Source organism: Rhinopithecus roxellana, chromosome 3, assembly GCF_007565055.1.
Source record: "Rhinopithecus roxellana isolate Shanxi Qingling chromosome 3, ASM756505v1, whole genome shotgun sequence".
NCBI classification, from domain to species: domain Eukaryota; kingdom Metazoa; phylum Chordata; class Mammalia; order Primates; family Cercopithecidae; genus Rhinopithecus; species Rhinopithecus roxellana.
In genome coordinates, this window is record NC_044551.1 from 178593738 (window position 1) to 178615049 (window position 21312).

A 21312-nucleotide genomic window follows, 5' to 3' on the forward strand; every position below is an offset into this window, starting at 1 on the left:
TTTGAGACACAGCAAAACTCAAGTATATAGCTCTAGATTTCCAATCTTGAAATAAGTTACTGGCAAAGTGGCGGATATCAATGGACAGTTGTTAGTAGAACAAATGGATAAATACTGTCTTCATGCTGTGTTGCATTCATCTTTTTTCTATGAGATTTTGACATGAATCTTCTTTGTGTGCACTGGGGAGAAAGGCAAAGCAATTGTGTTCAATAACAATAGTGGTAAAGTTAGCTTCATAAAACACCTAATACATTCCAATATGGAGCCTTTCGTAGTAAGAGATGTGACTGATGAAAGGAACATGTTAAAATATCTCTGACCATCCCAATACTCCAATGACTTTGTTTACAAAGTAGGAAGAATGAGACTGTGTCGATGAATGAAAAATAAAACCTACATTTCTTGGGAAGGAGGCATCTATCTTTTTCTATTTGTAAATGCTGACGAGCAGAGTTTAAGGAGGGCTAATGTCACCCATTCATCTTAATTAAAGAGTTAATTGCTCGTGTATCCTGATTTAGTCGAGCCTGGGAGCATGGGAAGCCCTTGCCTCTATATTTTATTGACCAGTATAATGACATCATCAGTAAGTCTCAGGATTTATTCATGCTTCAGCCTATCCTCATAATGTTAATAGCCTTGTACATGATAAAACTTTCAACAGGAAGAGTCCTTGCGCCTGGCACGGAATACAAAGAGGACAGTGGCAGACGTTGCTAAATGTCTCACCTCAGCTGTCATTGAAGCATTCCTTCAAAGTCTAGAGTCACAAAAATAGTAAAAAGTAATTTCAAATGCTAGTTTTTAGAAAATATTTGTGTGTGGAATCATGTAGCAAGTTTTTATGACATAGTAAATATCTGAAAGTTAGCAATTTTCATTGAATGTTACCTAACCAGGTAAGCATGTGTTACAGCGAGAATGAGAGTCTACTGTTAGTGTGTTCAAAACAAGTGTCTTAGAAATAGAGTTGGCTGGGCGGGCACGGTGGCTCACACCTGAAATCCCAGCACTTTGGGAGGCTGAGGCAGGTGGATCACCTGAGGTCAGGAGTGCGAGACCAGCCTGACCAATATGGTGAAACCCCATCTCTACTAAAAATGCAAAACTTAGCCGAGCGTGGTGGCCCGCGACTGTAATCCCAGCTACTTGGGTGGCTGAGACAGGAGAATTGCTTGAACCTGGGAGGCGGAGGTTGCAGTGAGCCAAGATCGTGCCAACACACTCCAGCCTGGGCAACAAAGTGAGACTCTGTCTGAAAAAAACAAAACAAACAAAAAAAGAGATAGAGTTGGCTAAGGAGAATGTCTTTAAAACACACACACACACAGATTCAGAAAAAATTGAGACCGAATAATTTAGCCATGAATTAGATGAAGGGATTCCTAAAAAGAAAGGTTTTCAACCATTAAAAAAGAATATTCCTCAAAGTTCTCTACCATTTTCTCAGAAATAATGTGTTTAGGTGAACTAAAAGGCTATAGTAAATACATGACTAATTTTCCACTAACACCCTTTGCTAATACATTTTAAAAATTGAAAAAAAGAGGCGAAAATCAAGGAACAGCAGGGAAAAAGTACTATCTTGAGGGCATACAGAGCAGAAACACGGAAATGATGTTCAGAGTTAATGGGCCTTTTTGTGTCTCTTTTCACATGGAGCTACAAGCGGTTCTAGTTAAAGTTAATTAAAGTTAGTGCCCTGCTTCTGCAAACAAAACTGGCTCAAGAATCGTCCCAAATTTGAGTTGCTGATTACATATTAAATATCATGTTACAGCCAAGGTAAGTACGCTGTGGTTATAAAAGGTACAAAGACAGAAGGTGAGAAGGTGGAAGTTAAATATACATCATTGTCCTACATAGAAAAGTGTTGTGTTCTCTTGTAGGCTGAGGCATCACAATAGCCTTGTGACCTTGGGCAGGTCACTTCCCTTGTCTGTTTCTCAGTTTGCACATTTGTAAAATAGTGACAAGTGTAGTACTTTTCCCACAAAGTTATTGTTAAGGCTACATGAGTTAGTGAACTCAAAACACTGCCTAGCAGGTGGTAAGCATCATATATATCATATATATGTAAACCATAATCATTATTCATTTTTTTTTGAGATGGAGTCTCACTCTGTCACTCAGGCTTGAGTGCAGTGGCGGGATCTTGGCTCACTGCAACCTCTGCCTTCTGGGTTCAAGGGATTCTCCTCCCTCAGCCTCCCAAGTAGCTGAGATTACAGGTACCTGCCACCACATCTGGCTAATTTTGTATTTTTAGTAGAGATGAGGTTTCACCATTTTGGCCAGGCTGATCTCAAACTCCTGACCTCAGGTGATCTGCCCGCCTTGGCCTCCCAAAGTGCTGGGATTACAGGCATGAGCCACCGCACCTGGCCCATAATCGTTATTCTTGTGAGTAATTTTGAGTCTGTCCTTTTAGAGGGGCACTTTACTATAGAATTTGGCTTTCAGTCTTAGAGATTTCATTTTTCCTTTGTCTTCTTGAAGTTTTTATTTTTTTATATATGAGGAAAAATAATTTTGTTATAATTCACTTAATAGCACACACATGCACACAAACACCCACACAGACACACACATAGGCAGCATTGTGTTGCAGTTAAGGCCCAGGACTAGGAAGTAAAACAAACATGGACTCAACTGGTTTCTAGCTCTGTAGGTTTGTTTGTTACCTTGGGAAACTAGCCTAACATTCTAAGCTTGAGGTTTCTTTTCTTTTTCTTTCTTTCTTTTTTTTTTCTTTTAAGACAGAGTCTCACTCTGTTGCCCAGGCTGGAGTGCAGTGGCATGATCTTGGCTCACTGCAACCTCTGCCTACCAGGTGCAAGCGATTCTCCGGCCTCAGCCTCTCAAGTAGCTGGGATTACAGGCGTGTGCCACCATGCCCGGCTAATTTTTTTGTATTTTTAGTAGCGACGGGGTTTCATCATGTTGGTCAGGCTGGTCTCGAGTTTCTGACCGCAAATCATACACTCACCTCAGCCTCCCAAAGTGCTGGGATTCCAAGTGTGAGCCACCTCACTCGGCCTCTGGGTTTCTTTTTCTATCAAATGAAGATAAAACTAAGATACTCATATAGTAGTTGTGAATATAATGGTTGTGAAATCTTAATATAGTATCTGGCACCTAAGAAAATAATGATAACATTTTCTACTTTTCTTCTTTTAATTACGACAAGGAAGACAATGATGTATATAAAAAGAGGAAAAATCAAGAAAGGCATATTCTTGAACATTCATGGTGGTTGTCTCTGGGGGTGAGATACTGAGTCTTTTTTTTCTCTTTTTTATCCCTACCTTTCTTGTTTCTCTGCATTGCTCATTTTTCTATGGTGAACATGGTGGGGATAAGGGATAAAAGTGTGCTAGAAACCAAGTGTTACAGTTCAGAGGAAAGCGAGCCTATTTCCAGCTGTGGGTGATTAACTGAAAGTTACTAGATAGGTAGGATTTCTCTAGGTGGAAATGGAGGGAGATGATTGCAGATAAAGGGGATGGGGCCAAGTTTCAAAGCAGAAACACTGTCTGTAACACAGGAAAGTGAGCAGGCCCGATGCGTTGCACTTGAGGGTCCACGGAGAGATAAAAGATGAGGTTGAAGAATTGCATAAGAGATTTAGAAACTTGAGATTTATTCTTTAGTTAGTAAATGGCCACCTAAGTGGTTGAGAAACGGGACTATGGAGTCCCAAATTAAACAGTGCTTACCTTGTAAAGTAGCATGTAAGGCAGAAATCAAAGATAGGTGAAATTACCCAAAAAAATCATTTAAATCTCTCATAATCTACCGAATGGGGGAGATGTATCTCATGTGATTGTTATATATACAAACCTGCAGAATAATTTTTTTTTTTTTTTTTTTTTTGAGACGGAATCTCTCTCTGTCACCCAGGCTGGCATGCAGTGGTATGATCTCAGCTCACTGCAACCTCCACCACCGGATTCAAACAATTCTCCTGCCTCAGCCTCCCGAGTAGCTGGGATTATAGGCGCACACCACCACACCCGGCTAATTTTTGTATTTTTAGTAGAGATGGGGTTTTACCACGTTGGCCAGGCTGGTCTTGAACTCCTGACCTCAGGTGATCCACCTGCCTCGGCCTCCCAAAGTGCTGGGATTACAAAAATAAAAAAATTAGCCAGGCCTGGTGGCATGCGCCTGTAGTCCCAGCTAACTGAGGAGTCTGAGGCGAGGGAATCGCCTGAACCCGGGAGGCGAAGGTTGCAGTGAGCTGAGATCATGCCACTACACTCGAGCCTGGGTGATAGGGTGAGACTCTGTCTCAAAAAAAAAAAAAAAAAGAAAAAAGAAAAAAGAAACCAAGGCCAGAGATTGAATGATACAACTCATGACTGAATAAATGATTGCATGATAGGGTACAGGATGGCTTGGGGACTTAGGAAAATAATGGGATCCATTGACATATATCAGGAAATGTAGTAGAGCATTGCTTTGGCTGGTGACTGACCTGAGATGTTTTGATGTGTGGAAGTTGAAGTAATTGCCTATGTAAAATTTCAGTTATCCAGAAAAACAGCAACTCTCAAGAGGGAGGCCAGGCTGAAAAATAAAGTTTTCGGATGTAGATGGAATTGACCAGGTGGGCAAATACTTCCAGAGTTAGAGTTCAATTTTCCTGAAGCCTTGATTTTTGGTACTCTTGCTTGTGTAGTACTCTTAACTAGCTAATTTTAGCTAAAATTATTGAGGATGTCATCTGCAGAGGGCTCATATAAGGAATAAGGAATTGTGTCTTACCTCCACCATTAAATACTCCATGAAGTTAAGTAAACTCTTGGTCCAAATTAAAAGAAAAAACAAAAACAAAACTAGAAATAGTGACATTCTATACAAAATAGTAAACACAATAGTTAAGAGCTATCAAGAATGTACAGTGCGTTAGCTGCTGAATACAAATATTTATAGATGGTGTTATGGATTGAATTATGTCCTCTCAAGTTCATATGTTGAAATCCTAACTCTCAGTATCTCATAATGTGATTGTGTTAGGAAACAGGGCCTTTAAAGAGGTGATGACTCTAAAATTAAAGTGTATTAGTGCGGAGCCTCATTCAGTGTGACCATGCCCGTATAAGTACAGGAAATTAGAATACAGATACACAGTCAGCGGGACTACCATGTGAAGACACTGGGAAAAGGTAGTTCTCTGCAAGTCAAAGAGAGAAGGAGGCCTCAGGAGAAAGCATAGCTGTCCACATGTTGATCTTGGACTTCTGACCTCTGGAATGGTGAGAGAATAAATTTCTATTGTTTAAGGCATCCAGCTTAAACACTTTATTATGGCAGCCCTAGAAGACTAATACAAGCTACTTAATTCTCCAACTATTATCATAAAACAGATATAATTATCCCAATTTTTAAATTTAATTTTATTTTTTGCGATGGACTCATGCTCTGTCGCCCAGGCTGGAGTGCAATGGTGTGATCACAGCTCACTGCAACCTCCGCCTCCCGGGTTCAAGTGATTCTCCTGCCTCAGCCTCCCTAGTAGCTGGGACTACAGGTGCACGCCACCACGCCCAGCTAATTTTTGTATTTTTAGTAGAGATGGGATTTCACCATGTTGGCCAGGATGGTCTTGATCTCTTGACCTCATGATCCGCCTGCCTCAGCCTCCCAAAGTGCTAGGATTACAGGCGTAAGCCACTGCACCCAACCCATTATCACGATTTTTAAGGAAAGAGGAACTTGAGACTGAAGAAAGTAAATTAATGTATCCGAAGATCACATTCTGGAAAAAGGTGAAACCAGGATTCAAACTCATGTCTACCTCCAAAGCTCAACTCTGCACACCATAGACAACTACTGCACTAATTTCCTTGATACTATTAAGATGTTTACTGGATTCACTTATTATACTTTTAATTTTTAAAATATTAGTTGGCCAGGCGCAGTGGCTCAAGCCTGTAATCCCAGCAGTTTGGGAGGCCGAGACGGGCGGATCACGAGGTCAGGAGATCGAGACCATCCTGGCTAACACGGTGAAACCCCATCTCTACTAAAAATACAAAAAACTTAGCCGGGCGAGGTGGCGGGCGCCTGTAGTCCCAGCTACTCCGGAGGCTGAGGCAGGAGAATGGCATAAACCCGGGAGGCGGAACTTGCAGTGAGCTGAGATCCAGCCACTGTACTCCAGCCCGGGCGACAGAGCGAGACTCCATTTAAAAAAAAAAAAAAAAAAAAAAAAATTAGTCAAAAGTTAAGGCCAGATCAGTGGCTCATGCTTGTAATCCCAGCACTTTGGGAGGCCAAGGCAGGCAGATCATGAGGTTAGGAGATTGAGACCATCCTGGCTAACATGGTGAAACCCTGTCTCTACTAAAAATACAAAAAATTAGCCGGGCATGGTGGTGGGCGCCTGTAGTCCCAGCTACTCGGGAGGCTGAGGCAGGAGAATGTTGTGAACCCGGGAGGTGGAGCTTGCAGTGAGTGGAGGTCATGTCATTGCACTCCAGCTTGGGCGACAGAGGGAGACACCGTCTCAAAAAAAAAAAGTGAAAACAGCTCTGTACAAAGCAATTACTCGGAAAAATATGGGTATGGGTTGTGGGTTGCAAACACCACTTGAATAGCAGCGAATAAACCTGCATCTTATTTTGAGATATAGTTTCTTTTAGATTGAAGTACTTTTTAAAAATAAATATAAGCTCTGGACAAGCAGAGTATAAGACTGGAATCTCTTCCAATACTATCCGCTTACTAATCAACATGTGCAGAGAGCAGAACAGACCAGAGGAGTTATAATTCTTTGACTGTACCTGGTAGCAAAGATTTCTGATATCATCATGTAAAAAAATTGATGAATAAAACCTCCCAGGAAGCTGATGTAGGAAAACAGGGCAAACCAAAAGGTAGGTGGAGAGCAGGCCATGAAGAACTTTTAACAACATAGAGCCACAAAAACAAGAAAGAAAATAAAAATGACTGGGAGAGAATGTTCAACAATCTTTGGAGCCAAAAAATAAAGACGTTAATCTCATGATAAACATAACGTGTTAAGGGAGAAAAAGCAAGTAAAATCGCATTCCTCGGAACTGAAAAGATTCAGTTGGGAGAAATAAATTTTTAAAGATTCAAAAGAAAAAGGACCAGAGAAATAAAGTGAAAGACAATCCAATACAACAATAAATGACAAAGCGGGCAGAGAAATATGGTATTGACAAGAGAGACTGATTGTCTACATTAGAATGAGAGAACCTGAGTGAGGGGAGATAGTTCCTTGTTTCCAAACAAGAGTGGTTTGAGGGAAGGGAGAAAGCAATTAAGGGAAAAAAAATCAAATAAAAATCAAGTGAAAAGTGAAAATTATTAGCAATTATGTGTTACTTGGGGAAAATGCTATCACAATTAGGATTTAAGTCGGGCAGAAATACATGAAGAGATACCATTAGATTGTCAAAGAAATCCAAATGTACAATCAATAAATATAGGTGTTTAGTACATTCACTTATTTTCGTGATTGAAGGCAATCAATAAACTATGGAGACCCTTTCCAAAAGAATAAAGCCAGGATGTTTTCGTTAAGACCAGCATTAGTTTTGCTAAACTCAGTTCCAAGTGGTGGCGAGAGCACTAAGCTCACACTGAAACAGTGAGTTAAATCTCATCTACTTTTAGAGATTGTCCAGGTGGCCAGGTTATTTAGCTTTAGTTTTCTCTTTTTTTTTTTTTTTTTTTTTTTTTCTTTTTTTGAGACGGAGTCTTGCTCTGTCACCCAGGCTGGAGTGCAGTGGCGCGGTCTTAGCTCACTGCAAGCTCTGCCTTTCGGGTTCACACCATTCTCCTGCCTCAGCCTCCCCAGTAGCTGGGACTACAGGTCCCTGCCACCACGCCAGGCTAATTTTTTTTGTGTGTTTAGTAGAGACGGGGTTTCACCATGTTAGCCAGGATGGTCTCCATCTCCTGACCTCGTGATCCACCCACCTCGGCCTCCCAAAGTGCTGGGATGCCAGGTGTGAGCCACCGCGCCCAGCCTCGTTTTCCTTTTTATTAAACAGGAATAAGCCATCAGCCCTGCCTACTTAACAATGTTCCAGAAAAAAAAAAAATGAGGCTTTTTATGAAATGCTGAGCCTATTTTTGCTTTGGGAAGGCAATCTGGTAAAATGGAATGAAGCAAATGTGGTGCTCACCGCCTGTGTGACCTGGAAGAATGACTTATCCCCTCTGACCCTCAGTTTCTTTATCTATAAAGTGAGAGCAATAGTACCACAGCTGAGCATGGTGGCTCACACCTCTAATCCTGCACTTTTAGAGGCCGAGGAGGGAAGATTGCTTGAGCTCAGGAGTTCAAGACAAGCCTTGGCAACATAGTGAGGCCCCCATCTGTACAAACATTTTTTTGAAAACATTAGCCAGGCATGGTGGCACACGGCTATAGTCCCAGCTACTCAGGAGGCTGAGGTTGAAGGATTATCTGAGCCTGGGAAGTGGAGGCTGCAGTGAGCTGTAATTGTGCCATTGCACTCCATGCTGGGTGACAGAGCAAGACCCTATCTCAAAATAATAATGATAAAATACACATTTCACAAAATGGTGTGAGAATTAAATGAGCTAACATAGTAAGCATTCATTAAAATGAATTATCCATCCTGACTAAAAATCATTATTTGGCCCAGTGCGGTGGCTCACGTCTGTAATCCGAGCACTTTAGGGGAGGCCAAGGTGGGCAGATCACAAGGTCAAGAGATCGAGACCATCCTGGCCAACACAGTGAAACCCTGTTTTTACTAAAAATAAAAAAATTAGCTGGGCACTGTGGTGCATGCCTGTAATCCCAGCTGCTTGGGAGGCTGAGGCAGAAGAATCGCTTGAGGCAGGAGAATTGCTTAAGCCAGGGAGTCCCAGGTTGCAGTGAGCCAAGACCGCACCACTGCACTCCAGCTTGGAGACAGAGGAAGACTACGTCTCAAAAAAAAAAAAAAAAAAAAAAAAAAAAATTATCTGTCACATAGTAGGTGTCTGTTAAAAATGATCCCCTTTTCCTTCATTTGAAGTATTGTGATGAACATCATCATTCTCATTCTGTGGCTAAAGCTGACATATTGCTATTTTTCAAAATGGCTGTGTAGTAATTGTAGGTCTTGTTTCTGATTATGTAGCATTTAAGCCTGGTTTCTAGTTTTCAAAAGAATATTCTAAGAGTTCCTCAATATATTTTTAAAATAATTTTTTTTTGCTGTTTTTCAGGGGGGTTGTTTGAAATAACCAGGGAGACTTTCTGTTGATGACAAGTAAAAACTTTGATCTACAACACGGCTCTGGTGTTGAACAAACTAGGTTTCTTCCAATCTTACCTTTCTTGCATGTATTCATTTATTAATTTATTAATTTACAGATCATGTGTCCACTAGGAATTAGACCTTCGCTCATTCCTGTGGAGGTTTCACCCAGGCCCATTCTTTGGATACTGTCTTTTCACTAATGACACCATATTTATATCCCAAGCTCCAAACTAGAAGGCTCTGCTATCTAATTGCCAACCTAGGATCTCAGGTAGGGGTCTAATAGGCATCTCAAATGTGTCATACCCCAAACTCAACATTAGATGTTTCCCCCAAAACATATTGTGTTGCAGTTGATGGTGCCTCCATCTTTCCACTTTCTTAGGCCAAAAATCTCAGGTCACCCCTGACTTGCCTAGCACACCCATGCCCTGCATCAAATACCATGTTGTGAGCTTTATTTTCAGAATATATCCAGAAGCTCACTACTTCTTACTTTTTTTTTTTTTTTTTTTTTTTTTTTGAGATGTAGTCTCCCTCTTTTGCCAGGCTGGAGTACAGTGGTGCAATCTCAGCTTACTGCATCCTCTGCCTCCTGGGTTCAAGTGATTCTCTTGCCTCAGCCTCCCGAGTAGCTGGGATTACAGGTGTGCACCACCACACCCAGTTAATTTTTGTATTTTTAGTAGAGGCAGGGTTTCACCATATTGGCCTTGATCTCTTGACCTCATGATTCACCCTCCTTGGCCTCCCAAAGTGCTGGGATTATAGGCGTGAGCCGCCACGCCCGGTCCAGCTCACTACTTCCTACCACCTTCACTGTTTCTCCACCTCATTTAAGCTGAATATGATTATGTATGTCTGAATTCTTTCAATACTTTCCAAACTTCCCTCCTCCTGCTTCTGTTTTTGACCTCTTTACATTTCTTCTCAATGTGGCAATGTGATCATCTTACAAAGAAATAAATCAAGACATGTCATCGGTTTGTTCAAACTCTTCATTGGCTTTTCATCCCCCAAAGCCAGGGTCATATATTGGCCTATAAGGGCCTAGAAGGTCTTCTTCTCTCTCTTCCACCCACTACTTGTCTGATTGCATACCCTACTACTCTCCTCTAATTCATTCCTCCCCAGCCACACTGGCTTCCTTGCTATACTTAGACATGCCAGGTCCATTTCCACCTCATGCCTACAAACTGGCTGTGCCGTCTGCCTGGGATGCTTTTCCCTTTGATCTATCCTCATAGCTCCCCACTTTACCTCCTTCTGCCAGGTCTTGGTTCCACTGCCACTTTCTCAGCAAGGACTTCCCTAGCCACTCTCTGCTTACCCCTTCCCTAGTTTATTGTTTTCTACAGTGCCTTTCTCCATCTAACATTCTATACATTTTTACATTGTTTTTATCTTATTATTTGTCTTTCTTCACTACGGTATTGTTTGCTTTTAGTTTTTTTTTTTTAGTGTTCAGCGTATATTGTGCACTCAATAAATATTTGTTGAATAGATGTAATGAATGTACCAAACTTTGGAAATACAATCATTAATAATATAAACAGATTCCCAGTCCTCGTGGAGCTCAAGTTCGAGGAGCGGGGATACAGTAAACCAGTGATTATATTACAGGGATGCCCGTCTCCAACTCTGATGGCGAAAGAAAGGCTTCCTAGCAGTAAATGAATTGGCAAGTCACTGAATCACTCTGAATTTCAGTTTCCTTGCCTGGAAACACGAGACAACCAGTTTACCTCAAAGGATGACTATAAGAGTTAAAGGACCTGAAATATATAACGTACCTGCTAGAGGAATCAGCACTTCAAAGATACACAAAAGTGGGCCAGACATGGTCCCTCACGCCTGTAATCCCAGCACTTTGGGAGGCCGAGGCAGGTGGATCACGAGGTCAGGCGTTCAAGACCAGCCTGGTCAACATAGTGAAACCCCATCTCTACTAAAAATACAAAAAAATTAGCCGGATGTGGTGGTGGGTGCCTGTAATCCCAGCTACTTGGGTGGCTGAGTCAAGAGAATTGCTTGAACCTGGAAGGTGGAGGTTGCAGTGAGCTGAGGTAGTGCCATTGCACTCCAACCTGGGCAACAGTGTGAGATTCAATTTCAAAAAAAGAAAAAAAGACACACAAAATGTGTTCAGCATCATCGCCATCCTGCCTGAAGTGCCTTGATTGTGGGTCTTCATCTAATCCTATCTGTGAAATGTTCCACCTTTCATTCTTGATATTAAATTTTGAATGCAATAAGCAGGAGAATTCTGTGGACTACTGCAGGTCCAAGTAAACAATCACACTTTGTGGAATCTGTTGAAGAATCCCTGCCTGTATATTTCCCCTAATCATCTGATTGCTGAAAACTAACCAAAATTAAAGCAAAATGGCCTCGCGGTTTACAATTTGACTGTCTCACAAGTGTTCTTAAAAAGATATTACTAGGATCCTCTCACCTCTTTAAAACTCTCAATTGCAGTGAGCTTTAAAAAACACCTTCTGGGGCACTGTTAGTGGAGGCCAGTGGCCATCTAACTTTTGGAATTACTATTAGCTTTGCACTCAGATGATATCGAAATCCAGGAAGCCCAGCTGAGATGTGGTTATTGCTCATACCTAGATGTGTTTTTCTCCTCTGCCGTATATATATCCTGAGAAAGGTTAGAGCTAAGTTATCCATGCTTCCTGATGCCACAAGTGTTATTTGCACACATACACACACACACCCTTTAGTAAATGGAATGCATACACATGCTACATCTATCTGCCTATCTAATTGGATTATGACATATAAGTACAATAATAAACATATAAAATGTGATAATGTCTTGACCAAGTAAGTCATTTTGTGCTAGCTTAAACATATATAATTGTAAATCTAAGTGCTCTTCCTATATTACTTATGTAGTATATATTGGTTGTTTATGATCAAAATATGAATATGTATCTTTAGTCATCCTATAAATACCTGCTTAGAATTTTTTATGTTGAGACGTTAAAAATTTTATGATAAGAGACATAAAAAATGTATTATGACACAATTTCCCATGGAAAACTTTCCAAGAATAAAAACAGTGAAGTTGCAAGTTAGTATTCCCTCCAAATGCTTCCTTACTAGCCACCTTCTTCTCCTTCTACGATTCACCTTTACCCTTAAGGAGGCAACTCAGGACTGTTTCTGTTTCTTAAACAGCATTAAGGTAATCTTACTTCAATTTGAAAAAGAGTTATCGAGTGTTTTTATGAATAGCCAATAAATTGAGAATAAAAAGAATAAGAAACATCCGCCCCGAGGAATCTGATCAACTAGGATATCATAAACTATTATTCACACCAGGTAAAAGTAAAAGCCATAAGAAATATGCATGATTATGAAGAACAAAATGTGAAAACACAGTCAAAATTCAACGAGGCATATACGCAACATATTGATGTAATTTGATTAGGAAAAAATTTCATTTAATTATATTTATGTATATACTATATATTTTTTTTGAGATGGAGTCTTTTTTTTTTTTTTTTTGAGATGGAGTCTCACACTGTCACCCGGGCTGGAGTGCAGTGGCACGATCACTGCTCACTGCAGCCTCTGCCTCCCGGGTTCAAGTGATTCTCGTGCATCAGCCTCTTGAGTAGCTGGGACTACAGGCACGTGCCACCATGCCCAGCTTTTTTTTTTTTTTTTTTTTTTCTGTTTTGTATTTTTAGTAGAGACGAGGTTACTGTGTTAGCCAAGATGGTCTCGATCTCTTGACCTCGTGATCCGCCCACCTCGGCCTCCCAAAGTGCTGGGATTACAGGCATGAGCCACTGCGCCCAGCCTCATGTATACTTTTTAAATGCCCAGTGGACCAAAACATTACACTTAGACCTACACATCTTATTTTTGGAAAGTTCTAGAGTCAGCTATAGCATTGTAATGTTAGAATCAAATGTGGGTTTGAAATGGATGAAATGAAGAAGAGTGGAACTCTAGGCCCTTCTTTAGGTAGAACATATGGTATCCACTCACAGGGCAGGAAAAACTTAGGCTTTCTCTTCACATGTTTGACAAGTGACAGAAACACTGAATGAAATCTTATGAAACAATTTTCACTTGAGGCCTCTTTTTACTTCTAGAAGTAGAGACTATTTTGTTAATGCTTCATTTTTAGATCTGTGAGGCTAATTTTCAGAAATTTCATTCTCTCATAGTAGCCCAATATATGTTTAGGGTCATAGCCTTCTGCAAAAAGTATTATGTAGAAAACAAAATCTATTAAGGTGAGGAAACTAACAAACAGAGTCACAAGCTTGGAGACAAGGATAATTTATTTGTGGATGTGGGACAATGAGTTATTTGGTCCTTCTTCACAAATGAGATAACTGTCAAATCCCATCATATCCCACTACATGAATTATATATAACAACATTTGGTGAAATATGAAATTCTAAAAATACACTGAAATGCTAGAGTCATCTTAATGGTTTATTATGATAGGTGTTCCTGGTTTTGAAATATCTTCTTTCATAGAAGACAAATGGGGGCGACATTATTTTAGAAAGTCCACATCTTTTAAAAAGATGGATTAAAAGCTCTTTGAGACAGCTGTGCTGTTTTATTAGAAGAACAACATTTTCTTTCTAAATAGTTCTTGAGGGCAATTTCAAAATCAGAGGGTGCTTTGGGCTCCATTCAAAACTGAAGAAAAGGAAATGTTGCATAGGAGAAGATGGAGACATTAACTGTTTTTGTTGTGAATGTCAACATGTGAATGAGGACAATTTTAAAAATCACACTTAAAGCAATGATGCTATATTTTCATATCCAAAAGACATATCATTTCTGTAGCGCTGCTTCATTGTGATTAAGACCTGATCTTTGGAGTCAGAGAAAACTAGATTTGAGCACCTTCTCTGTTCTGTAGTAGCATGTGACCTTGGTCAAGTTCATCATACTCTTATAGCATCCATGTCTTGTTCTGTGAAATGGGGAAAGTAATTTGTGACTCTCTTGGTGGTTGTAAGAATTAAATGAGATAATACAAGTAATGGACTTATATCAAAGTGACCATGGCTCAGAGAGGTGAACAAATCTGCTCTTTTGGAGACTATATAGCTTAGTAGATAAGGCCCACGAGCTCTGATATTAGAGCCTCAAGATCTACTCTCTTACTTTCTGTGTAATTGTGACAGATTGACTCTATGTCTCTGAACATCAGTTGATGCATCTAAAAAACAGAGATGATGTAAGAAACCACCTCTAAAATTGCTTAATACAGTGTTTGGCACGTAAACATAGTAAGAGCTAACAGTGACAGGAATAGATGTAACCTAAAATAATAATACAATTAATATATGCATAATATAATATTCACAACTTCCAAGCTATTTTTCTATCTTAAGGGTCTTTTGGTTTTGTTCCTTGTCTATTTTCATATTGCTGAAGTGCCTCAGGGGAAAAATCCTAAATATATAACAGATACACAAGGGCACTGTGGAACATGGGCGCTGCACCTGTCAGCATGTCACTCATAATCACTTTTCTCTGCTCAAATATGCACACCTGGGGAAGGTTGAAAACTCAGTCTTCTACATTATCCCCCATTACAGTTGGGTAGGGAACATCTGGCCAATTAATTTTCAGTAGTCTAGGAGGTTGGATCACCAATTACAGCATTCAAGGGTTCTTATTTTCATTACTTTCCTATCATCGGCACACACTACACTTGGGTAGCTGCTTGCTGTGAGAGCTTGCATTGCTAACATTCTAGAGAAGAATATAAAAGACCACAAATCATACAAGGCAGAACTGTAATTGGATATGATATTCTCTTCAGGTTTCTCTTACAAATATCCAAAGTGCCTATACGTAAGCCAAGTTACCCAATTTATGAATTTAAATATTATGCCCAAGACAGAAATGCATTTCCACCAGAAAACACTAGGATTAACCATAAGGCCAGGCAATAGTTTTTCAAAACATTCTCACTCTTCTTTTTCCTAATAAAAAATAAACAAATGTAGTTTTCAAGATAAGTATTAAGAATCCCCAAAACTTATCCTGAAGAGGGTGGCTCATTCTTAAATAATAAATTATCCTTTCCTAATACAAACAAAGAATGACTCTCTATTGGAATAATACTAAGTGTCTCGGTTTGGGCCCATCATGAAAGCAGAAATTTAGGGGTAGGAGATGTTGATGTAGCCTGTTTCTCTTTTAGGACTCTGTGTTCCATGTAACTACCATTTGTCTAATAAATACAGGTCTCTAACAGTTCTATGGTGAACTCAGCAGGGTCCAGGCTATTATTTAAGGCTTTTTAAAGAATAAATATCAAATAATCTGAAAAGGCATCTTAAAGGGTGAAAGTGCAGCCATTTTTTTTTTTAATGGTTCCTTGCTGCAGGGAATCAAATGAGAATTTTCTTCCTCTGGAACACAGACTTCCACTCTGGCTGATGGAGAATCTGCATTTTAACAGTGCTTGGGTGCACAGAGCTTCACCGTGCCCATTCAACACCTGTGATCACGCTACAACAGGCAGGGAGCATGGGTGCTGGAATAGTGGAGGAAAATTTGATAACTACAATTTTGTAATGAAGTATACCTACATATCCATGTGTAGGTTATATGTTACATGCATGTGTTTATACATATATACAGCTTTAGAGCAGATCAAAATGTGTATCAGCCTCCTGAATTTTTTTACTTAAACCATTTCTCCCCCACTAAATATTGGTATGACTGAAGAATGTTACCTCCCTTGTTAATGAATGGTTGTATGAATCAAGCTAGACCAGTCAGATCTGGGAATTGGGGATTTCCATCTAAATAACAAGAGGAAATAAAATGGTAAGTGCTGAGTCATTCTGGTGGCTGATGCCTCACGGGGATTCTCTACTGGTTTCTGCTTTCTAGATTTCAGAACTGTGTTAATTCTTACCTTTATGTGAAGCCTGATTATTCAGCCATTTATGTGATTGTGAGGTTAGCCAATATGTATTAAATATATTCTTTTGGTTTTCTGATTTCCTTAAGTATTTTTCTCTATGGCATGCAACCAATGGTTTTCTGATTCATGATGTATATACCTTCATATGGTTCCTGCAAGCATTCATTTTACAAAATTGGACATAGAATATGCACCTTCTCTTCCCCCGACAAGAAAGCAGACTATTTATTTTGGATGAAACTTTTAAAACGTCTTTGTGAGTTAAAAATCACCATTTGGGTACATTAATGAAGCATTCCCCCTTTAAGATCAATAACAGTGATTTTAATATGTATTTCTTTAACTTTTCTGCAGACTAAATTTTTTTTAAAAAATTAACTTCATTGGTTTTGAAACATGACTCTTCTCAGCACTTGGACAGAACCTGACTGTATGCAAATAGGTTAGTTTCTGTATTTGGATGTTGGTAGCAATATTTTTCCAAGTTCTAAATCATCCACCTAGCATGTTAAATTATAGTGCCTCTGTTCTTGTCTGACAGATTCCAACCTTTTGATTCTCTGCCTTCTTTCTTTGCTACAGTAAATTGATCCTTTAAAACATCCAGGTGCAAATGAAGTAATGGTCCTTCTATTGTGAGTGAGAGTGATGGAGTTTCCTTCTCCCTCCTTTTCCACACTGAAGTCCTTTCCCTTTCTGAGAAACCCACATATCAATTAAACTCACCTGCTAATTAAAAGCTCGTTTGGAAAAATCCTTGCTAGTTAGAAGCAAAGGAAAGTGTAAAGGTGTCTAAAAATAGAGGCTTTGAATGTCAATTACTTCCTTCCTCCTCAGTTCCTGGTTCCTTCCGTTGAATTGGCTGGAAAGAGCTAGGGGAGGGGGGAGAAAAGAAAGAAAAAATAGTAAGTATCTTTTCACGTACATTTCCCTGAGAGTATATCATTGGTTTAGTAACTTCAGCTCTTTGTCAGCAACATCAGGATACATAGTTTTTATTCATGAGAGGAAACACCATTTCTCACCCCTTCTTATACAGCCACGCTGATTTTCTGTATAAAGGCAGTAGAAACCACAGTTCTCACTCGTTGACTGTCAACAATCAAGCCAGAGCTTTTGCAAGCGGGAATATCAGAGGAATGAAAGTGAATGTGGAAATGATGCCCTGTTCTCGTTTTTATAATGACACCGCCTGCTCTTAGATCCTCAACCACTACTCATTCCTGTCTGCTTTTCCTGAGAAATAGGTCCTAAGGGCAGATTTATAACAATACTAGATTGTCTTCTCTTTCTTTTCTATCACAGACTTAAAAGCTATGTTGTTCTGAAGTAACATGCTAAGTATCAAACTATGTAAAATAAAAGGGAGTCACAAAAATAGAACTCAGGAGACTGGGAAAGTCACAAATTATGAACAAAGCCCCCTTTTTAATATGCCAGATGATAAGAACAAATTAAATTACAATCTGCCTTGGAAAAATGGCAGCTAATTTATTCATTTATTCATTCATTCAGTGTATTTTTATTAAGGGTCTATTATTGGATAGTCATTGGGTTAAGAGGTAGGGTTGGAACTGTCCTGACTAGTCCCAGCCCTCAGGGAGTTGATAGTCTATAAAAGAAGTGGAGAATAAATAGAGAAATTACAATGGCATGTGATAATGCTGCTAATAGGAAAAACATAAGCAACTAACCAGATATGGGAGGTCAAAAAGAATTTTTAGAGATAAAGTTTAGTTGAGGTCTGAAAGTTGAAGACAAATTATCTAGGAGGGAGAAGGAGAAGACAGAAAAGACATTCCAGTGTTGAATGGGTACCATGAAACAGACCATGGCACTTTCGGGGAACTCTTCATAGTTCTCCTGACCTGGAGAACAGACAGTGAAGGAAAAGGCCAGCAAAAGATCAAATTACAACAGCATTTTAAACTGCCTTCTGCAATAACTGAAAAATAGTTTTATTTTTTCTTATAGGACATATAGCTGAAAATGGGAAAGGACAAAGGTTATCCATTTCATGACTTTCTGTATGATGTGCAAAAGCAAAATAGGGCATACTTAGGTGACTGTGAAAATAAATTATTTAGAAAAAAATTGTGGATTTAACTGACTTCGTATAATTTAAGTCCAAAATAGATACACACCATAGAGAATTAAATTCTTTGCTTTGGGTATAATGCATAACACAGAATAAAGATAATGTAGTGATTAATATAGCAAAGCTCTAAAAAAACAAAAACAAAAACAAAGTCTTTTTGGGAAAAAAAATGGTGTCCCAATATATCTATCAAAAATAGGACACAGGGTTTTTTTTTTTTTTTTAAGGAGATACATTCACAAAACAGAATGTGGTGTATCAGTCAGATTAGAGCTAACATGATAATCTTGCCCAATTCGGTTTGAGAATACTATGTGTGATATATTTTACTAACTAATAAATAATGCTGACATGTCGTAAAGTTGAAATACTAGCAAGGATCATAGATTTTTGTTTTGCTTTGTTTTGTTTTTGTTTATTGAGACGGAGACTTGCTCTGTCACTCAGGCTGCAGTGCAGTGGTGTGATCTCGGCTCACTGCAAACTCTGCCTCCCGGATTCTCTCTCTCAGCCTCTTGAGTGTCTGGGATTACAGGAGCTGGCCACTGCCCGCAGCTAATTTTTGTATTTTTAGTAGAGATGGGGTTTCACCATATTGGCCAGGCTGGTCTCAAACTCCTGACCTCAGGTGATTTGCCCACTTCGGCCTCCCAAAGTGCTGGGATTACAAGCGTGAGCCACCAGGCGCAGATTTTATTTATTTATTTATCTATTTATTTATTTAATTTATTTATTTGGACACGGAGTCTCGCTTTGTCACCAGGCTGGAGTGCAGTGGCCCCATCTCGGCTCACTGTACCCTCTGCCTCCCAGGTTCAAGCGATTCTCCTGCCTCAGCCTCCTGAGTAGCTGAAATTACAGGCGCCCACCACCAGGCTCAGCTAACTTTTGTATTTTAGTAGAAACGGGGTTTCACCATGTTGTCCAGGCTAGTCTCAAACTCCTGACCTCAAATGATCCGCCTGCCATGGCCTCCCAAAGTGCTGGGATTACAGGCATGAGTCACTGCACCTAGCCCAGATTATTTTTTTAAAACCCTGAATAACTGCTCAGTGTTACAGTATATTTATTTCCTTTATTCTTTAACCTAGAATTTAAAGCAAAACACTTTCGTTCTTCATAGCTGTATCCCTGGTGCCTAAAACAGTACATGTCACAATGATTGAGTTAATTGTAAATGTATCTTAATGAGTTAAATGTATAAAATGTATCTTAACAAGTGGAATCCGGATATGAGGGCTTAAGCTCTGGTTTCAACGTAGCTCTGTGGCTCACAGCACTCTTAATGTTTTTTCTGTGTCATGTTTTTGTTTGAGCCTTCCAGAAACTGTTCCAGCTGTGGCATCCAAAGTTCTTAGATAATTTATATAGCTCTAAATTAATCCTCCAAGTTGCAAATCACCCTCCAATGACTTCTTATTGCAATTAAAATAAAGTCTCAATTTTTTACCAAGACCTATCCCCCTGCCTCTATATACTTCCTCTCAACATTCATCTCACATTTTCTATGCTCTAGTTACGTTGTCTTGCTTTCTGTTCTTCAACGTACCAAACTTGTTTTTATTTTATGGCCTTTGCCCTTGTTTTCTCTGCCCAGAATGCTCTTCCCCCAGAATTTTGCATGGCTCATTCTTTCTTATCATAAAGGTGTCAGATTGAATGTCACATCTTCAATGAGGCTTTCTCTAACTACCTTTTTAAAAATGGCCACATTCACCCATCAATTTTATTCTATCTTGTCACCTTGCTTTATAGTTCTCATAGCAGTTCATATTATTTGAAATTTTCCTATTGTTTGTGTCTCTCCCTCTATCTGCCCCAACTAGCCTGTAAGTTCCATATATAAAAGAAAATTACATTGTTCATCACTAGAGGCGTGCCTTGTATACTCCCCACCCCACCCCCACCCCCAATGAGACTGTAAACAGGTGCAGTGCCCATATTCCACAGTGCTATATTTTGGATTTTTCCCCTTAGGCAGTTCAGAGGTATGAAAATAGACAAGGAATAAAACCAAAAGACCCTTGAAATAGAAAAAAAAGGTTGTAAGTTGTACTATTGTATTATGTCTCTGTTAATTGTATTATTACTTGAGGTTATAACTGTGCCTGTCATAGTTAGCTCTTGTTACAATTGTGATTAACCTTCCCAAAGTTAGAGGTGTGTATTTATGTCACCTCTAGTCTTTTTTTTTTTTTTTTCTTTTTTTTTTGAGACCGATCTCGCTCTGTTGCCCAGGCTGGAGTGCAGTGGCGCAATCTCGGCTCACCACAAGTCCGCCTCCCGGGTTCACGCCATTCTCCTGCCTCAGCCTCCCGAGTAGCTGGGACTACAGGCGCCGCCACCACGCCTGGCTAATTTTTTTGTATTTTTAGTAGAGACGGTGTTTCACCGTGTTAGCCAGGATGGTCTCGATCTCCTGACCTGATCTGCCCGCCTTGACCTCCCAAAGTGCTGGGATTACAGGCGTGAGTCACCGCACCTGGCTTCAAACCTCTACTTTTTAGATGAGTCTCATTGTGGTTTTGATTTGCATTTTCCTGATGGTTAATGATGTTGAGCATTTGTTCATATACTTGTAGTCATTTGTATGTCTTCCTTAAGAAATACATATTCAGGTTCTTACCCTGTTTTTTTAATTGGGTTATTTGTTTTCTTGCTATTGAGTTTCATATGTATTTTGGATGTTAACTTCTGATTAGGTGTATGGTTTGCACATATTTTCTCCCATGCCATAGGCTGTCTCTTCACTCTGTTGTTTTCTTTGCTGCTCAGAGGCTTTTTAGTTTGGTGCAATCCCATTTGTCTCTTTTTGCTTTTGTTGCCCATGCTTTCGAGGTCATATAAAAAAAACAAAATCATTGTCAAAAACAAGGTTAAGAAGCTTTTCCTCTGTGTTTTCTTCCAAAAGCTTTATAGTTTCAGATCTTATGTTTAAATATTTAATCCTTTGAGTTGATTTTTGTATATGGTATGAGATATGGGTTCAATTTTATTCTTCTGTATGTGGGTATCCACT